Genomic DNA, 20,216 nt, shown 5'->3' with positions numbered 1-20,216 from the left:
GCAATGAGGAATGCTATCACTCAATTCTCTCAGCTATCTGGTGAAACTTTATGTGAGGCATGGGAACGCTACAAGGAGATGCTGCGGAAGTGCCCACATCGTGGGATGCCTGATTGGATGGTGATTAATTGCTTCTATAATGGCTTGGGACCTCAATCGAGACCAATGCTCGATGCAGCATCAGGTGGAGCTCTATTGACTAAGAGTTATGAGGAGGCTTATGAGTTGATCGAGATGATGGCTGCAAACGAATATCAGAATCCTACTCAGCGTCTTCATCAGGGCAAAGTAGCAGGTATCCTGGATGTTGATGCTACTACAGCCTTGACTGCGCAAATCAAGGCTCTTACTATGAAGATGGACTCTTTGGTTAACTTGGGGATTCAGCAGCCACCTTCAGTTTGTGAGCTTTGTGCGGGTACACATTCCACTGATCAGTGTGCCGTATCTAGCGAGTCAGCTCAGTTTGTGAGCAATTTTCAACGATCTCAGCAGCCAGCTCCGGCTACTTATCACCCGAATAATCGAAATCATCCAAATTTCAGCTGGAGCAATAATCAGAACTTCATGCCACAACAGCAACAACAATTTCAGCAGCAAGGAGCTAGACCTTTCAACCCTTCTGGTTTTCAACAACAGTTTGCACCGAAGCAGCAATTCCATCCACCTGGATTCCAGCAATAAAATCATGGGGTGGCTGGACAGTCTTCCAACGAAAGATCTGAATGGGAAGAGATGAAATTAATGATTAAAAGCCAAGCAGTGTCAATCAAAACTTTGGAGAATCAGATTGGGCAGATTGCTAACGCGTTGATAAACAGACCACAAGGAACGCTTCCTAGTGATACCGAGGCCAATCCGGGTAAGAAAGAGATGAAGGAACAGGTACAGGCTGTCACCTTAAGGTCCAAAAAGGTTACGAAGGAAAAAGAATCAGCAACAGAGCAAAACAAGGAAGAGAGTGATCAACAGGTTGAAACACCCGTGCTCTCATCTAAGTCAGATAGTGAAAAAACTGTTGTTGAAGCTGACAAGAATAAAATCAACGAGGAAGCAAGCAAGGATTCAGCCGAGAAATCTAGCCCGAAAGCTGATATTGGGGTCAAGCAAGTATATCCACCTCCCCCGTTTCCGAAGAGACTTCAAAAGCATAAGCTCGACAAACAATTCACAAAATTTCTAGAGGTCTTCAAGAAATTACAAATCAACATACCTTTTGCGGAGGCTCTAGAGCAAATGCCGAGTTATGCTAAATTCATGAAAGGTATTCTATCTCGAAAACTCAAACTTGAGGAATTGGAAACTGTGGCTTTGACCGAGGAGTGTAGTGCTGTGTTGCAACAGAAATTGCCCCCGAAGCTGAAAGATCCAGGAAGCTTCACAATCCCGTGTACTATTGGGCAACTGTCATTCGACAAGTGTTTATGTGATTTGGGAGCTAGCATCAATCTGATGCCCTTGTCTATTTTCTTGAAACTTGGTCTTATGGAGCTGAAACCTACTAATATGTCTTTGCAACTAGCTGATCGTTCGATTACATACCCAAGGGGGATAGTTGAAGATGTGTTGGTAAAGGTAGATAAGCTAATCTTCCCTGCTGATTTTGTCATTCTCGACTTTGAAGAAGATAAGAAGATTCCAATCATCTTGGGGAGACCATTCCTTGCGACAGGGCGGACTTTGATTGATGTTCAGAAGGGTGAACTCACAATGAGAGTTCAAGATCAGATGGTCACTTTCAATGTATTCAATGCCATAAAACTTCCATCAGATAAGGAGGAATGCTTTAAAGTGGATTGGCTCGAAGCTGCAGCTCATTCGGAAATTGATAACAGGCTGAAAACTGACATTTTGGAAAGGGTTCTATCGGGTGACTCAGAATTCGGTGGGGAGGAGGAAGAAGAACACCTTCAATACTTGAATGCTTCTCCTTAGAGAAGAAGGATGGTACCTCGAATTGAATCTCTTGGGTTATCGGAATTGAAAGATTCTCATGAACGCCTGAAACCCTCGATTGTTGAAGCTCCTAAACTTGAACTTAAGCAACTTCCCGAACACCTAAGGTATGCCTTTCTTGGTGAATCTTCTACATTACCTGTAATTATTGCATCTAACCTTTCAGGTATTGAGGAAGAAAAGCTTTTGAGAATTCTTAGGGAGTTCAAATCAGCCATTGGATGGACTATTGCAGATATCAAGGGAATCAGCCCTTCTTATTGTCAACATAAAATTCTGATCGAGGAGGGTAGTAGACCCACTGTTGAGCATCAGAGAAGACTCAATCCAATTATGAAGAAGTGGTGAAGAAGGAGATTCTTAAGTGGCTTGATGCAGGCATTATTTATCCAATCTCGGATAGTTCTTGGGTGAGCCATGTTCAATGTGTGCCTAAGAAAGGAGGCATGACCGTGGTAGCTAATGAGAAGAATGAGCTCATTCCAACGCGAACAGTCACAGGATGGAGAATATGCATGGATTATCGGAAACTCAATAAAGCCACCAGAAAAGATCACTTCCCATTGCCTTTCATTGATCAGATGCTTGATAGGTTGGCCGGTCATGAGTACTATTGTCTTCTTGATGGATATTCAGGGTACAATCAGATTTGTATCGCACCAGAGGATCAGGAGAAGACCACTTTCACTTGCCCTTTTGGCACATTTGCTTTCCGTCGTCTTTCTTTTGGACTTTGTGGTGCACCAGCAGCTTTTTAGAGATGCATGATGGCTATTTTCTCTGAGATGATTGGTACCAATGTTGAGGTGTTTATGGATGACTTTTCTGTGTTTGGTACTTCTTATGATGAATGCTTGAGCAACTTGACGATGGTGCTAAAAAGATGTGTGGAAACTAATCTCGTTCTTAATTGGGAAAAATGCCACTTCATGGTTCAAGAAGGCATAATTCTGGGGCATAAAGTTTCGAACAAGTGGCTTGAAGTAGACAAAGCTAAGGTGGAGACAATTGAAAATCTTCCTCCACCAATCTCAGTAAAGGGGATTCGGAGTTTTCTTGGTCACGCGGGTTTCTATCGACGGTTCATCAAGGACTTCTCTAAAATCACCAAACCCTTGTGCAACTTGTTTGAAAAGGATGTGCCCTTCAAATTTGATGAAGAGTGCTTGGCTGCGTTCGAAACTCTTAAGAAGAAATTAACCACAGCACCTGTTATTACTGCACCTGATTGGAATGAGCCTTTCGAGATGATGTGTGATGCTAGTGACTATGCGGTGGGAGCTGTGCTTGGTCAGAGAAAGAATAACATCTTCCATGTTATTTACTATGCTAGTAAGACTCTCAATGGTGCTCAGCTGAATTACACTACTACAGAGAAGGAGCTGCTGGCTATTGTTTATGGATTCGAGAAATTCAGGTCTTATTTGCTTGGGACAAAGGTGTTGGTTTACACCGATCATGCTGCCATTCGGTATCTAGTATCAAAGAAAGACTCGAAGCCTCGATTGATTCGATGGGTTCTCTTACTTCAGGAGTTCGAGTTAGAGATCAAGGATAAAAAGGGTACTGAAAATCAGGTGGCTGATCATCTCTCTCGATTGGAAGATCAAGCGCGAGCATCCAAGGACACCACTCTAATCAATGAGTCTTTCCCTGATGAACAGCTATTTGGGTTACAAGAAGAAGAGCCATGGTTTGCAGACATAGTGAATTATCTTGTGAGTAATGTCATTCCTCCTGATTTGTCTTATGCTCAAAAGAAAAAGTTTCTTCATGAAGCGAAGTGATATCGTTGGGATGAGCCATTTTTGTTTCGCCAAGGTTCCGATCAAATTATCAGAAGGTGCATTCCATACAGTGAGATTGAAGGAATCTTGCAAGCTTACCACGACTCCACTTATGGAGGACGCTATGGAGGGCAGAAGACAGCTGCTCGTATTTTGCAGGCGGGTTTCTTTTGGCCTACACTCTTCAAGGACGCTCATCAGTTTGTGTTGAAATGCGATCGTTGTCAAAGGGTTGGTAATATTTCTCGAAGGGATGAAATGCCCCTCAATGTACTTCTTGAGGTTGAAATCTTCGATGTGTGGGGTATAGACTTCATGGGACCCTTTATCTCGTCTTGCAATAATCTCTACATTCTTCTCGCTGTGGATTACGTGTCTAAATGGGTCGAAGTCAAAGCTTTACCAACCAACACAGATGCGGTAGTCATAAATTTTCTTCAGAAGAATATATTCACTCGTTTTAGTACTCCTCGAGTTATAATCAGTGATGAAGGATCACACTTTTGCAATCGCAAGTTCACAGCGCTGATGGAACGGTTTGGTATCAATCATAGAGTTGCCACATCCTATCATCCTCAAACGAATGGCCAAGCTGAGGTATCTGATCGTGAAATCAAGCGAATCTTAGAGAAAGTTGTGAGTCCTTCGAGGAAAGATTGGGCGTTGAAGCTTGATGAGGCTGTTTGGGCCTATAGAACGGCTTATAAGACTCCATTGGAGATGTCACCATTTCAGTTGGTCTATGGAAAAGCATGTCATTTGCCCGCGGAGTTAGAGCACAAAGCATATTGGGCCTTGAAGAAATTGAACTTGGATATGACAGCTGCTGGTGAGAAAAGAATGCTTCAAATTAATGAACTCTACGAGTTTAGGCTTCAGGCGTATGAGAACAATAAACTCTACAAGGAAAAAGTGAAGAGATGGCATGATAGGAAGTTGGTGCAAAAGGATTTCTTCATTGGCCAACAAGTGTTACTTTTTAATTCTCGCCTAAGGCTATTTCTGGGAAAGTTGAAGTCTAGATGGTCGGGTCCTTTCACAATAAAGACGGTGTTTCCACATGGAGCAATTGAAATATATGAAACAACACCAGAGAAATCATTTAAAGTGAATGGACAAAGATTGAAGCCATATTTCGGAGGACCAGTGAATCGCGAGTCGGTAAGCACCATCCTCACTATTATTTAATTCTTTGGACTTCACGTCAAGCTAATGACGTTAAACAACCGCTTCGTGGGAGGCAACCCACGTGTTCTAATGTTTTACTTTTTGAAAAAAAATAAAAAAAATTTGAGTTAGAAAAATTTTGGGGTGTTAAACCACTGGCGGAACGGGGCAGGTGCGCCAAAACGCGCGGCACCCGCGCCGAACTGCCAGTGGCGCTCGCTGTGACCCTCGCGCGCGCTGGAACTCTTGCGCACCCGCGCCACGCGCAGCGCACCCGCGCGAGCGGCGCGCCTGCGCCGTGGCCGGGGCGCCTGCGCTGTTTCGGCAGTGCGGCTGCTGGGTTATATAAAAAAAAAATTCTTGCGTTTTTTGCTTGTATTCCAGCCTAATTTCCATACTTCCCAGCACCCATACACTTCCAATTCATAAATTTCAGCCCCAATCTCTACCAAAATCAAACACAAAACACAACCCCAACTCCATCTTCTTCAACCCACATCTATACATACATACATATACTTACAATCCATACATACCCACAAGCATAATCTCATCTCTTTCTTCCAACACACTTATTCCTAATCCAATTCAAACACTACATCCATATACATTCACCTATATACACAATCCTACACCACTTCCTCTCTTTTCTCTAAATCTTCCAAAAATCTCTACAACCACTACACACATTCAAACCCATGGCACCCAAAAGAGCGAGGAGAGCCGAAAGTAGTAGTGTACGTGCCACATCCACGGATTCATCGAGTTTGGGGGTTGAGGTTGTTAAGTTCACGACTCCGGAGGCTCGAGAGGAGTTTACTCGGCTTTTGGGTAAGCCTATTGCTAAAGAGAGGGGGTTCTTGCCTTCACCGGGTGATGGTGAGTTGGTGCAGATGATTCGGAATAGGGGGTGGGAGTCGTTTTGTGAGGCACCGGCACCGGTGCCGATGAGTATTGTGCGGGAGTTTTATGCTAATGCCCGAGCGGATCGAAACGGGTATTCAGTTGTTAGGGGGTTGACTGTGGATTATACCTTGGAGACAATCCAAGCTCTTATTGGGGGCACTGAGATGGAGTCCACTCAGGATGATTGGGTGCGAAAGGACAAGAGGAACATTGATTTAGATCAAATTGTCTATGAGTTATGCATTCCGGGTACTACGTGGAAGCGTAATCCGTCTACGAATGTGAGAGTCTCTTTCCCTGCCTCTACTATGAACAGGTATGCTCGAGCGTGGAACCTGTTTATTTGCCATAGTATTATGCCATCGGGACACCACCACGATGTCACTGTCGATAGGGCTATATTGTTGTTTGGGATTCTGAGTGGGAAGTATGTGGATATTGCATACGTCATCCACCAAAACATTATGAGATTTTTGAGGAGTCGCACTGGAGTGGCTATACCTCACGCGACGATAGTGACCAAGTTATATACTGCAGTGGGTGTTCGTTGGTCAACAGATGAGCAGTTGCAGATGCCGGGTGCCGCTATTGATCATGCTATTATAGAGCGGCTACCTGAGTGGCAGGGTGGTTACGCCAGCCTTCGAAGATTGGGTTATAGAGATGCCGATGGTAGACGGATGAGAGCACCACCTCCAGTTTCACCAGTTCGAGAGATCGCGGGGCCTTCTGAGCCCGTGGAGAGCTCTGGTACGGGGCGCCGTGGTTTCAGTGATTCACAGTTTAGGCGGCTCCCGAGGCGTATGGATACTATGCATGATATGCATAGCCGTTTTGCGAGGGACTTGACACAGGCGTTGAGGACTGCTTTTCGTGCTACGGGCGTAGATGTGGAGTGGCCTGTGTTCGGTGCAGATATGATTTATCCTCCAGCTGACTCTTCACCCGATGAGGGTGAGGAGAGTGATCGTTCTGACTCCTTATAGGTACATTCGATCCTTTTTATCACCTTCAATGAGGACATTGAATATTTTAAGTTTGGGGGTGGTAATCTAAGGACTAGTAGTGATGTGTGTGTTCATATAGGTTGCATGTTGCATATAGTTTAGCAAGTTATTTCATATTGTTACATATTAGTTAGTTTTGTTTTATATATGCTTGTTAGTATGTGTAGTAGTTTCATACAGTTGCATTTGCATGATTCTTGAAGTTGTTGTCCAAGTTGATTTCCTATGATGAGTTTATGTGCATAATTTCTTGGCTAGTAATTTCGATCATATGTGATGCCTTGTTACTTGAAAACTGCTTGTGTGGAAATTGTAATTACACTTATGCTCTAGAGATAAGACTTAGACTAACTTATTTCTTGAGTCCTCGTGTTGAGTCGGGTGTAGAGTTAGGATTATTCTCTTTTTGAACTTAGAGTTTGTAAATCTTAAGTTTGGGGGAGTTAAGGGATGAATATGCCTTTCTAAAAAAAAGAAAAAAAAAGAATAAAAATTATCAAGTACTCCTTTGAGATCAATGGGTAAAATGCAATGTCATGTGAAAGGGACGATCCATGTACTTGTGCTGGTATTAAGTGCAAATGTATTAGAATAAGCAAATTCTTGGTGACCTTTCACAACCTTTGATTACTGGAGAATTACTTGATTAAAAAAAAAAGAGAGAAAAAAAGAGAGGAGAAAAGCGAAGTCGACTAGCGGTCGTGACTCACTTACTCTGAGAAGCGTCCCAACCTTAGACTTAGCAAGTAAAAGAAAAAAAAAAGAAAAAAAATAGGAAAGGCATAGGAATTCTTTAGTGACCCTAAATGGTAGTTGACTCTTTAGTAAAGAAGTGTTTAAACCTTATTCTGATTAACGGCTCATAGTGAGGACTTTGTTGAAGTTTGATAGTCTTTGTTTTGTTTCACTAGAGAGCATGCTAGCACACACGATGCACTTCACACTTGTAGTGGAGAGGACATGGCTAATGTGTGAAAAAGATGAATGCCGAGAATGTTGCATAGTTTGAGGATGCTAAGTTAACAAGGATTACACTTCATGATTCGATAGATGTAGGCATTTAGTTGCATTCATGCATTACATTATTAGTATTTGTGTGTGTGTCTATGATTGAGGACAAGCATCGATTTAAGTTTGGGGGTGTGATAAGTGGATTTTATATCCACTTGGAAGCCTTCGTCTTGACTTAAATGGATAATCTGACCTCAAGCTTTTGATGTTTTTGATATGTTTTAGTGTGATGTTGTGTAGGTTTCTTTGGAGGAGAACGAAGAGGAGATTCATAGCTTTCATTGAAAAAAAACGGGGAAGCAATCGGATGCGCGAGTCAAAAGTTATGGACAAAAAAGTGGGCTGCTGAATTGGGGCACCCGCCCCAAATCTGGCGCACCTGCCCCAAATCTGGCGCACCCGCACCAAACTGGCAGCGAATTTAAGCCCGTTTGCCCGTTTCTGATCCGTTTCAAGGCCCGATCGCTGGGGAAGTTTAAGAAAGGCTTGGGGGGACCAAAGTAGGCGTAACTTTGGATGCTCGTTGCGGATTTGTTTCTTAACTCTTATTCTAGTACTTTGACTTTGTTTTTCCTATTCAGTACCATGTTTACATTTGAACCCATGATGATGAGAAGTTCGATTATGAACTAATCATTATCGTGGGATTCTAGCGGATTTATATATGGATTTCAGTAGTTGATTTGCCTTAATTATTTATGTGATGAATGTTTGATTTCTTCGTATTGGTTGTGCTTATTCTTCTTACATGCGTAGCTAACATCTAAGTTGTGGGTTAATCTTTATTGAAGCGACAGTGGATATATTGATTTAGAACTTGCCATGCGAACATAGGATTATGTATTCGATATACATGATTAGTGGTGTGATTTTAACCATCTTGCATCGCCCTATGTAATCTTGATAGATAACTTGTTCTTCAACCATTATGTTTTCAAATTCTATAGGCATATAGGGTCTAAGCATAATTGGAGTCTGTTTACCTTCTATCTTAATTGTGGATGTGTAGCAGTATGGTGCACGTATAACGACAGTTAGCGTGTATCAGTTTCGTGTTATCTGATTAGTTATCAACCATCACATATCGATAAGGCATAATTCTGAATGAAGTATATGATGAAGTTAGAATCCCATGTTTATTTCTCATTAGTAAATCGTTATTTTCTTAGTTAATAATTCTTAGTTTCATAATTCGAATAGGATTAGTTAAGTAGAAAACCAAACCCCAATTTGATACTTGTCTAAGCATTGAATAATAATCATACATTGGTGCATAAGTGCATATTTCTGAATACACCAGTCTCTGTGGGAACAAACTTGAATTATATTCTATATTACTTGTGACCACGTACACTTGCATGATTTTGTGCGAACATACAGCAAGAAGCAACACTCCGTGTCTACGTCTATAGCGGAAGCTGAATACATAGCTGCTGGAAGTTGCTGTGCTCAAATCTTGTGGATGAGGAATCAACTACAAGATTATGGACTCATGTTGGATAAAATTCCGATTCTGTGTGATAACACGAGTGCCATTGCCATTGCTCACAATCCTGTTCAACACACCAGGACAAAGCACATTGATATCAGGTATCATTTCCTTCGCGAGCATGTCATGAATGGAACAGTAGAGTTACACTTCGTACCTACTGATCAACAAATTGCAGACATCTTCACTAAACCACTAGACGAATCCACTTTCTCTAGACTGGTTGGTGAAATTGGGATGTTAAATATGTCTAATTAATTAGACAAGAAATAACTGCAATCTGTTCGTAAGTTCACAAGTTTTAATATGACAATATTTTCAGGACTTGTGAATTTACAAAGAGCATCCAGTATTTTACATATTTATCTGATAATTAGTTTTAATTATTTGCCATGATTTATATGATTTGCATGATTTTATATGATTATGTGATTATTTGTTATGTGGTAGATATTTAGAATTAATTTTCTTGAATTATTTGAGTACTTATATTCAATTAATGAATATTAGTGTTTATTTGTTTCATATTTTAATTTAATTTGATTAATGGATTTGAAGCAATTCAAATTATTTTAAGTTATCCATTAATTAGATTATAATTAAAATAATTGCAGCATAATTATTTAATTATTGTTTGACTAAACTTAATTTAGTTTAACATTATTTGAATTAATTATGAGTAATTCATTACGTTATTGAATTATTTTGGTTTGATCAAGATTATTCGATAAAATATTGAATTTTCGCTTAATTGAATTGATTTCTCGAAAATTCTAAGTTCAAACTGAACTTGCGCCATGGTTATATATGTGTACTATAGAGGGCAATCTTGTCTTTTTACAAGTTGCGCCTCGTAGTACACATGATGGCTGTAGTCTTGTGTTAACTTAGAAATTTCTAAGTTGTTCTGAAGTTGCGCCTCTATACTTCATTGTATAGAGGGCAAAACGGTCAATTCCATTGTTGCGCCACCTTTGTTTGTACTGTGTACACTATGAGGGGCAAGTTGGTCATTAACCAACTTGCGCCTCAATGCTACTGTATGTATATAGCTCACACTTAGACTGATTTTCTCATATTCTCTCTAATATACATACTCATATACACACGCAGCCAAACCCTCTCCACTGTTTCAAAAAAAAAACTCGAACTCGAGAGTTTTTGAATCTTCAAAACACCACGAAATCCGTGTCCATTTTTCGATTGGAAACCTATTTTAAAACCCACTTGACGAGACCTTTCTATTCATACCAAAATCTTCACGATCCATCGTCGTTTTTCGACAAGGGTTTTCGAAACTTTTGAACTTCTAGGCTAGATTTCTACATGATTTTGTTGTCGAAAATTTGCATAATCGATCCCATTATTCTTAGAATTTCGAGAGGAACAACATATTGTAATTTCATCGAAATCTAAAATTCTTGGATTTAGGGCTTTTCGGAGCGTATTTAACTAATTATTTTCGTAACAAAAGTGAATATTTGTCTGTTATTTTTCGTGAAACGAAATTTCTAATCATTTTTAATTTTAATTAAAAATGGCTGCAAATTTTGATATTCCGAAGACAAATTACACAATTGTTGAAAATAATAATTTAATTACGCAAGCAAATTATCGACGTTGGGTTCGATATATGTCTGAGTTTTCTTTTGCTAGATTTGCTATGACTGAATCTGTTATGCTTAACAAATCTCTACTTCGAGATTTTCTGTCTTCTATTTCTGTTGTGAATGAAGGACATGTACTTTGCATTAAATGTGTCATTCAGGGACGAACACTGATCATTACTGAAAACACCCTGAACACTGCACTTCAATTGCCAAAAGAGGATTTCGAGGCAGTACCTGACAAAGCTGAGGGGATAAGCTTCTTCTATGCCATTCACTGTTAAAGGGGAACTGATGGGGAACTTCCATCAAAACTATATGTCAGACATCTGCCTAGGGAATGGAATTTCTTCTTTAATTCCATTTCCTATGTATTTGCACCCAAGACTGGTGGATTTCATGGAATAACTTCATTCAATCAGGAGATTGGCATAGCTATAGCACAGAACACAAGGATTAATCTAGGTCATTTGATAAGGGGAGCATTTCAGGATTCTCTGAGGAAAGCTAGACATGTGCTCTTATATCCTCAATTCTTCCAAATAGTGTTGAATCAATTGCTGACCCCAGCTGAGCGTGCTGTCTACCCAAATGCAGACAATATAATATCGTGTTTCATGACTACGAGAGTCATTTTTATGATGGAAAATCATCAGAACTATACCAACAATGAACAAGTGGTGATTCCTGAGGCAATGCAAGCATTTCTCAACAATCAGAATGTGCCTCCACCACCTGTTCAACCTGCTGTTGCTGAAGTTGTTGCTGAGGAGGCTCCTGAACAGCAAGTTGAGCCAGAACCTGAGCCAGTAATTCAAGTAGACATTCCTGAGGCTCAGAATGCTGAAGTAGAGGAAGAGGAGGTAATAGTGGAGGATGCTGCAGAAGACTCTTCTGAACATGAAGTTCAATCTGAAGAAGGAGAGGATTCTTTGCAGGACAACACCACTGATTCGGAAGATGAAGTGGAAGTCCCTGTCCAAACCACTGAAGCTGAAACCAATCAAAATGAGATGCTGGATATTGATGAACTCTTTTCCAACACATACAATCCAGTACTCCAATCAGGTATGCCTACTACTGATCCTGATAATCTTTCATTTAGTGCACCTGAAGATTGGGTCCAGAATTTACTGGATCTCAATCCACTCACTCCACTTCCTCCACGTGCCAGTGAATTTGACAACACACAAATTCATAACCCCGGCACCTTTACACAAACAATTGTTGCAGAATCATCTCAACCCCTTAGCCAACCACAAGAAATATCTGAGCGTGAGGGAGAAAGTGCCTTTAGTGCACCACATAAGGAAGATGTTTCTGATTCTGAAGCTCTGTCTACTAGTCAAATTGGGAGAATAGAACCTGAGACAACTGCAGTACTATCTACTTCTTCACCACCTCAACCAAATATTTTGTCAATGCATAGTGAGGTTGCACACACAATTGAAGAATTGACGGTTGCTAACACCTTGTCGTCCATGTCAGGGATAGACACTGCTGTTTTAGATCCTATTCAGGGTCAAGTGCCTTCACCAGCTTCTGGAGGAAACTTAGATGATTTGCCACAATCTCCACCTTCGTCTACCCCCCTGGGAGGAACATTCACAGATCCCTTACGGGACTCTTCACCTCTCGAAGATGAACGGCAATCTGTTTCTGAGGCCTTCATATCAGGAAGTGTGCCAGTTACAGAGGACTTTTCACAAAGTCTTTCGCCGTCAGTGGCAGTTGTGGGAAACCAGGGTGCTTCGCCTGTTCAAGGATCACATCCTTCGAGCCCTGTGTCTACCCACCCTGAGATTCCAACTCAGGATCCACTTAAGGACTCACTACCTTCGCGTAATTGGCAACTTTTTTCCTATGAATCAGATTCATCTGATGAGGAAACTGAGGACGAAGGCTCACGAACCCTCATTGCACCTTCTGTGACCTCTCTAGAAGAGGCTAAGAAGATTTCTCCTACAGGTACATCCACTATAGATGCTGGAAGAACTTTGAGTGAGAGGGAAACACCAACAGAACTTGCTATACAGAATCCCTCTACCCAACTAAGTGTATAATCTATGAGTGAAACGAGAGAAACACCTACACAACGAACAAGTGAGAACCCCACAGCTCAACCTACATTTGACACAACTATTCCAACTGTATCAGTGATAGAATTTGAAGCTCTAAAATTCAAAGTTCAACACTTAGAAGCTGAGAATCTTGTTCTACGGGAGGAGTTAGTTGAAATAAAGTCTACAATGGAAAAAAGGTTGGCTGCTCTAGAGGCTAAGCTACTGGCTTCTCAACTTTCACGAGAGGATTACTCAACTGAGGGGGAGAGAGCAATAGAAAAAGCACGTGGAAAAAGGATGATCACTGGAGTATCTGAAGAGCTTATTGACTCTGCTCTTCAAGGACAATCAAGCTATGATCATGATGAATATATTCCTGAGTTTGTAGACAATGATCGGGTGATTAGGATGCTTGGAGCTGATGATGATCTGGAGGAAGGTGAAATCCCTCAAAATGAAGTCTTTGCTGATGAACTTGCATATCATAATGACATTTTCCCTGCTGAAGAGTTTGAAATTGCAAACCCTTAGGATATTGCTGAAGTCTCCAGAGAACATGCTGAGCAGAGGAGAGCAAGGGAAAAGTTAGAAAATCAGAGACGGATTCGAAGGGAAAGGAGGCTTGCCAACTTACATAAGGAAGGAGAGGAATGGGATGCTGCCAGGGCTGTGTTTGACTTTCCAGAGGTCAATTAGGAGAATGATGATGGGGAGGTGAAAGATATCTTTGATTCCTTCAGAAACAACTACAAAGATCTACATGACTATCATGAGGTATTAAATGATATCATATCTACTGTATCTATTGTTGTTCTTCCCAGGAGAGGATGGATGGTAAACATGTCATTTGAACTTCAAAGAGAAGTCCATGGACTCATGCATGCGTCAAGTCAGTTTCTCAGGGATCTCTCTCTAACTGAATTGTTTGTGGTAAGAAACAAGATCATCTCAACCGGCAGGAAGCACAATGAAGTATTCAGGGACATGGTGGAAGAATGGATCACTGATATTGGAGTTGAAATTCATGACAAGCCTTGAGTAATCAAGTATTTCAAGGATTGTATGATTCAGAGTATTGGACTCACTGATGAAGCATTGTCAACTTACTCTCCTCGAATACTGAAATACCTGGAAGCCCAAGTGAGAGAGAAGTGCTCTAGAACCAGTAAAGGAAGACTAACTGCTGAATTGCTATATGCTTATCGTCTGAATTTTGCTGCTATTAGAGACTTGGACTTATTAGCAATCAACTGTCAACCACCAAATCCATTGCCTCCACTCAACCCTGAAATTCCTGAAAATCCAAATGAGCCTGTTGTTACTTACAATCCAATCTCCATTATATTCAAAAAGAAGAAAGATTCTGAGGCTACAGCTATACCACTTGAAGATATTGGAAAATTCTCATCAAAGAGAATTACTCGGGAAGTTGGTGTTGTTAAGTGGTCTGTGGTTAAAGAAGATAAGTGTGTACTCAAGAAACTGATAGATCTTATGGAGATAAGGAAAGTTGTAGAGACTGTTCACAACACTTCGAGAGTTCGTGCTCATCCATCAAGGGTCATCATGAAAATTGAAGGCATGGAACTTAATATCACTTTCAAGAAATTGAAGATGGTCCACTTGCAGACTTTAGAGAAGATGAAGAAGAATCTTGAGCAACCACTACCTGAGAATACATTGGAGCAAGTGGCACTGAGTACTATAACTGCCAGGATTGAAGAAATTGAAAATAAGCTCACTCAGAAGAAAGAAGAAGATGCTGAAAAAAGAAGAGTTGAGCGGTACCTGATCAATTCAAGAGCCAAGAAACCAAAGAACAATTAGTTCAGTCTAGAGGAACGATGGCTACTTGTATTTATTTTTGAATTCTGGAAATTGTAAGATATAATCCAGACTGTAATTAGTATTATTTTCTGTTTAATTAGTGTGCTTTTTCATTGTGTCAGTTGAGTTAACCTCTTAAGGGATTTGCTTGTCGAACTCTAACAAACAAATAGGGGGAGATTGTAAAGCATAATGTAACCTAAATGTACTTACTATAACTCAACACAACAAAAGGACAAGAAACAATACATAAGTATAATACAGGAATCTACAGGTTGGAGATTCGATATGAATAGACAAAGACAATCAAGATATCTGAGACGAACATCCGTCCACTGGAAGTAGTTCATTTATATGGTCAAGCCTCACTGATGAATAAAGCTCAATCAGTTTTTGCTATCAAAGATTGCCTGACGATCAAGTATCAACGACCAGAAGATTCCAGTATATCCATTTTGATTATTTATAATCAAATTTATCGAAGCAACATCTAACCCGGAATGATTGATCAAGTATATTATCAAGCAAAGAATTCAAGGAATTGTTTCAGTTCGAGTCGTTCGTGAACCAGACTAGTGCACAGGACGTCAAGACGTACAATAGTATTCAGTGGATTCGATCAACGAATTAATTGATCAAGTCAATCAAGCTGTTCCAGAAAGAGGCTTCAAAGAATTGGAGTTAAATGTTAATGTATATATATATTTGCATATGTGATATTAATTGATTATTACTTGAATAAGAAATTAATTCAAGTAATTATTAAATCAATTAATAACATATAGAAATATACATATATACATATATATATATATGTTTTTATTTCTAAGTGTTCCTCACTGTGAACACAGGGAAACATTTTGAGAAGTGGCGCAAGGTTTGACTCTGGTCAAAGCCCAACTTCACTTGTGAAACTTAAAAATGTTTTTCTAAGTGATAAAGCCACATCCATCCACTATACAGGCGCAGGGTTTGACCAACCTCAAGCGCAACATTTGACTTTGACAGTCAAAGCGCAAGTTTGATCAACACTCAGAAAAATTCTAAGTAAACTACTCCTCACACTCTACACTGATGAAGCGCAACATTTAAGGGTTTGACCACTCCTTGGTCCAAGGAGTGATAACAGTGAAAATCTTTCACTGTACTGGTGTAGATTTAAGGGTTGGGAATTCTTTCTAAGTACAATCTCTATTGTACACTCATGAGGCGCAACTTTGCAATACATATATTTATGTATATGTATTTGACGCAGGTTTGAATTTGTCTTGGACAATTTAATTTAACTAACCATAGTTAAATATGAATTCGTCCAGGACGAACTCAATTCATCCAGGACGAACTCGTTAACACTACTAGAATTTAGTTAATAGACATCGGTTTTTGGCCGATGTCTTTGTGCATCAGCCTCCGATGTCTAGGTCGGCGATGTTAAAGGTCATATACAAAGACATCGGCCAAAAACTAATGTCTCTGTGGCTTTTATCATCGTTTTTAGCTTAAATACCGATGTATATTAGTCATTATTGTGGTTAAACTACATGATTTAATTGTGCATAATGTAATATTATCTCTATAACACTAATTTAAACATGCAACTCGTAAGGAATTAGATGACATAAACATCAGTTCCTTATAGTTTCTGTTGTCTTAGATTCTTTTATACATCAGTTTTTTGTAATGACCGATGTATATAGTAAGAATAACATCGTTTTCTTAAAGATTCTGTTGTCTGAGTATGTTTTATATATCAGTTATTTGTAATAACCGATGTATATGCTAAGAATAACATCAATTTTTACATCAAAAGTAATGTAAGAGTTGGCTTTTACATCACTTATATGAAAGGTCTAATGTAAGTACTGGATTTTTTTTGCAAAAAAAAATGACGAAAAATTAGTGCTGCCAAATATCTAATTCATTCATAAAAATCGCAATCCCACTAGATCCAACATTCAACCATATAATATACAACCAATATACCAAAGGCCAAACTACCAAAATCAAAAGTTACGCAAAAACTCCAAACTACAATAATCAACCATGTCAAACTTGACAACAACAGATTTATGGTGAGTCCCTATTATTCCTTCCTGCCACAGCCATTGAAATAGCTGAATGAACGAGCCTGAGTCCTATCCGTTGGAGGTAAGTGACTCCAGTACACAATATCGAGGGTCCTGGATTGTTAACGGTAGATGAATATCTACTCTTGATGACGCAGATGATCCAAGACCCAATCTCCATAGCATGCTCACCTTCATTTTTACCTAAATGCAAAACCAGCACCTTAACTCAGATTAAGGGAAAATATGCTGTCAAAATAGAAAATAATTCCTAAGAAACAATTCCTGGCATGAGCCTCATAAATCTTTGGTGCTGCAGATTTTGGAGGACGTGAATATATATCCGAACTTATACCTGAAAGTTCAAAAGAGACAACACTTCAGTAAAGAGAACTATGTACAATTGCAGATAGTAAATAGTGTGAAGCATTCCTGAAGACAACAAGTTGTGGTAATTGTATTCAGTAAACGTAAATCATACATTCCTGAGCATGGCGAGTCCCAGTACAACACACTGTTAGAAGGTGCACCAAACCTGGCTGCATCCACAGTGGAATATTTAATCCAAGCTGGGATTCTGTCACCCCAAACTCCATCACCATGCTTGAATCTGAACTTGACCTTTGAGTTATGCGGAATGGCTGCCTTCCCACCTAAATCAAAAATAATCTACGTCCACTGGCTTCCACCACACTTTCAGGAATACCTGAAATAATCTCTGTTATATCATACCTCAATTCAACCATTTGTTTCTATGATCTTAAACAATTTCAAATTCACTTTAACTACCACAAAGAATCTGCATAGCTAGCATGCTTAAATACATGCCTTAACATAGAAAAGGACCATCACAATTCAATGCATTAAATTCCGCTTGGATTAATACTACTGAGTACCGAGTACTTAAATCCTAGAGTAAAACCAAGTCAGCCACAAGTATTAGTCGAATTGCTTTACTATAAACTACAAACAGCACCAAGAAAATACTGTAATTATAACAGCACATAACACCAAATAATATATATAAAGAAAATAGTACCAGCAGCAGCAAATTGAGAACATGACCGAGACCCCAACAATTCAACAACATAGAACAAATTTGAGTGAAAAGTTGGCTATTTTACTGAGCCCAGCAATGAGAGAGAGAGAGAGAGAGAGAGAGAGAGAGAGAGAAGAACCTAGACATTTCCATGGAAAGTAGACAATGAACCCAACATGTCCATTCTGCATTACACCCACCACTAAGAAACATTTCAGAATTCATTTTCTTGTAGCAGACACACAAAAAACATAAGATGTTAATAGCCACCTTACCTCTCTGTTGTAAACCTGAGCAGGGAACCAAAACTTGCCAGTTTCAAGGGTCGTGTACGGTGTACCAGGCCATGACTGAATCAGCTGGTGCAGAGTAGCAACTTCTTGATGCTCTTCTTATTGGCTCTCAGAGAAGTACAAACAATTGACATTCTGGATAGCCCATCTCGTGGAAGCTTTTCGAAAATGCATTCCAATGCTAAGTCTGGAAAATCTAGCAGAGAAATCTTGTCGTGTTGGATTTCGATACAAGGTTATATGTTACTTGAAATGACATTTGAAATAAGTAGGAGAACAGAGGATTTTCCCTGCATACTTAATTCCTTGTTTCCGATCATTTTTCCTAAAAGCAGCACCATCTTCTTTTAAATCTGCATAAACAATGTATCAAATAGGTGACATTAACTGAAATGGAATAAGAGACAAACTTCTATCTGGGCCAAAAGAAAGCAAGAAACATCGACCTTTATCCAAATTAGCAAACAAAAAATTAACACACCAGCCTTTATTATCGCTCAAGATGTTAAAGTGTCAAAACTTATTCATAAGAAACAAGTAAAAGACTGCCATTGTTTTTTAATAAATGGGTCTGCAACCATATGACTATTTCTGAAGAATGCAACCAATGTCATAGTAAACATACCACAATCTGTGATTTTGGACTTATTATTCTTAGGCTACAATGTGTACCAAGCTGTTGTAAGTGACTTGCTATCAGCATCCAAAAACCGAGAAACATGACTTTTAACTAGACCGACAAAATCATCCCTGCAGTACTTATCTTCATCCAGAAGAGAAATAACAAAATCACAACACACTCACAATATATCTAATTCAAAATGCATATAAACAAAATCATTTTAAACCCAAACAAATCAGGTATATATATAAACAAATGAAACCAAAATAGAACTAATTAACAAAAATAAGAAACTAATTAACAAAAACACAAAATAATTAACCAAAATTAACAAAATCAGATGTGTCAAGAGAGCAACAAAAGTCAAGAGTGCAAGAGAGCAACAAAAGTCAAGAACAAGAACAAGAACAAAAGAAGAAGGGAGCTAATTAATTACCTGAAGCGCAAGAACCGCAACTGCAAGAAAAACTCGAATTAGGGCTTCGACTTTGAGAACCGAAGAGAGCAGTGTTGGGGTCTCGACTTTGAGATTAGGCTTTGAGAGCTTCAGCAGCTTCGATTAGGGTTTCAACACCTTCGATGAGGGTTGGAGGAGCTTCGACTTTTGAGAGATGAGAGAAAAGCCGGGAGAGAGAAATGAGAGAGAGTTTTAGTTTGAAAAGCAAGAGTGTGTTTATTTTGTCTGATTTTGGGAGTTAAAAGAATTGGGAGGAATGAAAATTTGACTAAGGGGGGAATATACGGGAAATATTTGGGGAGAGGGACAAAAGAGGGGTTGCCGCGCGGTTTTTGTTTTTAATTCAAAAAAGATAGACATCGGTTTTTATATTAACTGATGTCAAAAATGTAATAGACATCGGTTAATTTTTAGCCGATGTTGATAAACGCTTTTACATCGTGGCCAAAGTCGACCGATGTCTATACCCTGATGTCTATTCTACTTTTTCTAGTAGTGTAACCATGGTTAGATGTTGAAGTCTATAAATAGGGCTTTGTGTTTTCATTTGAAAACAACTACACACTTTGTAACTGCACACACTATACACATTCTCGAGAGCAAAGTTAGAATATCGATTTAATCGAGAGTTTGTATTAGAGTGGTTGTAGTCTCTGTAGCCGACATACATGTTGGAATTTGTAGCACCCGAGGATTATTTCTAATATAAGAATATTCCTCGACTTGCTGGAGTTGTTTGATTACGATTGATTTAACTGGACTTAAACAGAATTATTCCGCAACTAAATTAATCGAAGAAATTGGTATAGACGTATTCAAACCCCCCCCCTCTTATACGTCTGATTGGACCTAACAAGTGCTTAGCATGTGTTCATGGTAGACCTGACAATTCGTCCGGATCTTGTACTTTCGTGTCGTG

At 39.5% G+C, this 20,216-nt stretch overlaps 1 long non-coding RNA gene and 1 other non-coding gene across 4 annotated transcripts; both read right to left on the bottom strand.

Moving 5' to 3' along the window:
- Nucleotides 1-107, bottom strand: LOC135150961 (small nucleolar RNA R71). The gene has a single exon (XR_010289421.1). It is a non-coding gene; the product is annotated as a small nucleolar RNA R71 (small nucleolar RNA).
- Nucleotides 108-16,716: 16,609 nt separating this feature from the next.
- LOC108203415 (uncharacterized) lies at nt 16,717-19,559 on the bottom strand. 3 transcript variants are annotated; one of them, XR_001803371.2, is made up of 5 exons: nt 19,277-19,559; nt 18,201-18,571; nt 18,065-18,127; nt 17,368-17,592; nt 16,717-17,241 (listed from the first exon to the last, which is right to left on the bottom strand). It is a non-coding gene; the product is annotated as an uncharacterized LOC108203415 (long non-coding RNA). The 3 variants fall into 3 exon arrangements; XR_001803370.2 differs by having other exon boundaries at nt 18,065-18,110; nt 19,277-19,558; XR_001803372.2 differs by lacking the exon at nt 18,065-18,127 and having other exon boundaries at nt 19,277-19,558.
- Between the last annotated feature and the right edge of the window lie 657 nt (nt 19,560-20,216).

This window comes from Daucus carota, chromosome 2 (assembly GCF_001625215.2).
Source record: "Daucus carota subsp. sativus chromosome 2, DH1 v3.0, whole genome shotgun sequence".
In the NCBI taxonomy this organism is placed as follows: domain Eukaryota; kingdom Viridiplantae; phylum Streptophyta; class Magnoliopsida; order Apiales; family Apiaceae; genus Daucus; species Daucus carota.
The sequence above is the reverse complement of the archived record's forward strand: the minus strand, read 5'-3'. Positions and strand labels throughout refer to the sequence as shown.